Source organism: Arachis hypogaea, chromosome 4 (assembly GCF_003086295.3).
Source record: "Arachis hypogaea cultivar Tifrunner chromosome 4, arahy.Tifrunner.gnm2.J5K5, whole genome shotgun sequence".
NCBI lineage: Eukaryota > Viridiplantae > Streptophyta > Magnoliopsida > Fabales > Fabaceae > Arachis > Arachis hypogaea.
In genome coordinates this window covers 68,272,654-68,276,657 of record NC_092039.1, presented here as the reverse complement: position 1 = coordinate 68,276,657, position 4,004 = coordinate 68,272,654, and the positions used below count along the sequence as shown (strand labels likewise).

The following is a 4,004-nucleotide window of genomic DNA, read 5'->3' as shown; positions in this document are numbered from 1 at the left end:
ACTTGCTAATAATTAATGATTTGATTCAACATTTCCAGTGTGTTGCCTTTTCTGTTGAGAAAGGTTTAATGTCTGAATCATATCTTTTAAATTTCTTGTTAGCCAAGTCATTAGTTTTAAAAATCAAATCTTTTTAAATTGTTTTTCAATCATATCTTTTTTATTTCTACTTTCAAAAATCTTTTTTCAAAAATCACTTTATTTCTTTTCCAACTTTAATTTTCGAAAATCATTCATCAAATTTTCAAAATTTCTTTTAAAATCTTTTTAATTTATTTTCGAAAATTTTTCCCCTCTTCTCACATCCCTCTATTTAAGGACTAACACTCCTCCATTATCAACAATTCGAATTCTATCTCTCTTGATAAGTTCGAATTCTTCTTCTTCTACCTCCTCCTTCTATTCTTCTTTTCCTCTGACATCTCAAGGAATCTCTATACTGTGACATAGAGGATTCCATACTTTCTTGTTCTCTTCTCTTTCATATGAGCAGGAGCAAAGACAAAAGCATTCTTGTTGAGGCTGACCCTGAACCTGAAAGGACCTTGAACCGAAAGCTAAGAGAAGGTAAAGCACAATTCTCTGTAGAGAACCTAACAGAAATCTTCAAAGAAGAAGACATGGCAGCCGAAAACAACAACAATGCAAACAATGCAAGGAAGGTGCTGGGTGACTTTACTGCACCTACTCCCGACTTCTATGGGAGAAGCATCTCCATCCCTGCCATTGGAGCAAACAACTTTGAGCTTAAGCCTCAATTAGTTTCTCTAATGCAACAGAATTGCAAGCTCCATGGACTTCCATTGGAAGATCCTCATCAGTTTTTTGCTGAATTCTTGCAAATCTGTGACACTGTCAAAACCAATGGGGTTGACCCTGAGGTCTACAGACTTATGCTATTCCCTTTTGCTGTAAGAGACAGAGATAGGATATAGTTGGACTCACAACCTAAAGAAAGCCTGAACTATTGGCAAAAGTTAGTCAATGCCTTCTTGGCAAAGTTCTTTCCACCTCAAAAATTGAGTAAGCTTAGAGTGGAAGTCCAAACCTTCAGACAGAAGGAAGGTGAATCCCTCTATGAAGCTTGGGAAAGATACAAACAATTGATCAGAAAGTGTCCTTCTGACATACTTTCTGAATGGAGCATCATAGGTATCTTCTATGATGGCCTGTCTGAACTATCCAAGATGTCATGGGATAGCTCTACTGGAGGATCTCTTCATCTGAAGAAGATGCATGCAGAAGCTCAAAAACTCATTGAAATGGTTGCAAATAACCAATTCATGTACACTTCTAAAAGGAATCCTGTGAGCAATGGGACGAATCAGAAGAAAAGAGTTCTTGAGATTGATACTCTGAACGCCATATTGGCTTAGAATAAAATATTGACTCAGAAAGTCAATATGATTTCTCAAAGTCTGTCTGGAATGCAAGCTGCACCAGGCAGTACTAAAAATGCTTCATCTGAAGAAGAAGCTTATGATCCTGAGAACCCATCAATGGAAGAGGTGAATTACATGGGAGGACCCTATGGAAACACCTATAATCCTTCATGGAGAAATCATCCAAATCTCTCATGGAAGGATCAACAGAGACCTCAACAAGGTTTCAACAACAATAATGGTGGAAGAAACAGGTTTAGCAATGGCAAGCCTTTTCCACCATCTTCTCAGCAACAGACAGAGAATTCTAAGCATCATGATTGGAGAGGAAGTAGAAGTTCATGAGGTTATATCCCAAGAACTTTATAAGGTGGCAGACAAGTCCTCTACCTTGGCAAGGTTAGCCTTCCCTCATCTAATTTGTCACCTCTGTAATTCAGTTGGAGTTAACATAGAGGGAGACATCCTCATTGATGAGGACAAGCCCATCACTAAGAAAAGGTCGGAGCAAACAAGAGATCCCACTCATCATGAAATCCCTGAGATGCCTCAAGGGATGCACTTTCCTCCACAAAATTATTGGGAGTAAATCAACACCTCCCTAGGAGAATTGAGTTCCAACATGGGACAACTAAGGGTGGAGCACCAAGAACATTCCATCCTCCTCCATGAAATTAGAGAAGATCAAAGAATTATGAGAGAGGAGCAACAAAGGCAAGGAAGAGACATTGAGGAGCTCAAGCACTCCATAAGATCTTCAAGAGGAAGAACAAGCCGCCATCACTAAGGTGGACCCGTTCTTTAATCTCCTTGTCCTTTATTTCTCTGTTTTTCGAATTTTTATGCTTATGTTTATCTATGTTTGTGTCTTATGATCATTAGTGTCTTAGTGTCTATGCCTTAAAGTTATGAATGTCCTATGAATCCATCACCTTTCTTAAATGAAAAATGTTCTTAATTGAAAAAGAGAAGAATTGCATGAATTTTGAATTTTATAACAGACTAATTATTTTGATGTGGTGGCAATACTTTGACTTCTGAATGTATGCTTGAACAGTGCATATGTCTTTTAAATTTGTTGTTCATGAATGTTTGCTCTTGAAAGAATGATGAAAAAGGAGACATGTTACTGAGGATCTGAAAAATCATAAAAATGATTCTTGAAACAAGAAAAAGCAGTGAATTTAAAAAAAAAGAGATTATGTGCGAAAAAAAAAGAGAGAAAGCAAGCAGAAAAAGCCAATAGCCCTTTAAACGAAAAGGCAAGGGTGAAAATAATGTCGTGATCCAAGGCAAAAAGAGTGTGCTTAAGAACCCTGGACACCTCTAATTGGGGACTCTAGCAAAGTTGAGTCACAATCTGAAAAGGGTCACCCAATTATGTGTCTGTGGCATGTATGTATCCGGTGGTAATACTGGAAGACAGAGTGCTTTGGGCCACGGCCAAGACTCATAAAGTAGCTGTGTTCAAGAATCATCATACTTAACTAGGAGAATCAATAACACTATCATTCTGAATTTCAAAGGATAAAGTGAGATGCCAAAACTGTTCAGAGACAAAAACCTAAAAGCCCCGTTCATCTAATTAATACTGATCTTCATAGATGTTTTTGGAATTCATTGCATATTCTCTTCTTTTTATCTTATTTGATTTTCAGTTGCTTGGGGACAAGCAACAATTTAAGTTTGGTGTTGTGATGAGCGGATAATTTATACGCTTTTTGGCATTGTTTTTAGTATGTTTTTAGTATGTTTTAGTTAGTTTTTATTATATTTTTATTATTTTTTATTTAAAATTCACTTTTCTAGAATTTACTATGAGTTTGTGTGTTTTTCTGTGATTTCAGGTATTTTCTGGCTGAAATTGAGAGACTTGAGCAAAAATCTGATTCAGAGGCTAAAAAGGACTGTAGATGCTGTTGGATTCTGACCTCCCTGCACTCGAAGTGGATATTCTGGAGCTACAAAATCCCAATTGGCGTGATATTAATTGCGTTGTAAAGTAGACATTTCAGACTTTCCAGCAATGTATAATAGTCCATATTTTTTCTGAGATTTAATGGCCCAAACCGGCGTTCCAAATCAGCTCAAGAATTCTGGCGTTTAACGCCGGAACTGGCACAAGAATGGGAGTTAAACGCCTAAACTGGCACAAAAGCTGGCGTTTAACTCCAAGAAAAGTCTCTACACATGAAAGCTTCAATGCTCAGCCCAAATACACACCAAGTGGGCCCGGAAGTGGATTTTTATGTCATTTACTCATTTTTGTAAACCCTAAGCTACTAGTTCTCTATAAATAGGACCTTTTGCTATTGTATTTTCATCTTTTGATCACTTTAGATCTTAGGATCATCTTTGGACGTCTAGTTCTCAGATTATAGGAGGCTGGCCATTCGGCCATGCCGAGACCTTATTCTTATGTATTTTCAACGGTGGAGTTTCTACACACCATAGATTAAGGTGTGGAGCTCTGCTGTACCTCGAGTATTAATGCAATTACTATTGTTCTTCTATTCAATTTAGCTTATTCTTGTTCTAAGATATTCATTTGCACCCAAGAACATGATGAATGTGATGATTATGTGACACTCATCATCATTCTCACTTATGAACGCATGCATG

The 4,004-nt window shown here is 37.3% G+C and overlaps 1 non-coding gene across 1 annotated transcript; it reads right to left on the bottom strand.

The window, feature by feature from the left end:
- Positions 1-1,025: 1,025 nt before the first annotated feature.
- LOC112798890 (small nucleolar RNA R71) lies at positions 1,026-1,129 on the bottom strand. The gene has a single exon (XR_003200486.1). It is a non-coding gene; the product is annotated as a small nucleolar RNA R71 (small nucleolar RNA).
- Between the last annotated feature and the right edge of the window lie 2,875 nt (positions 1,130-4,004).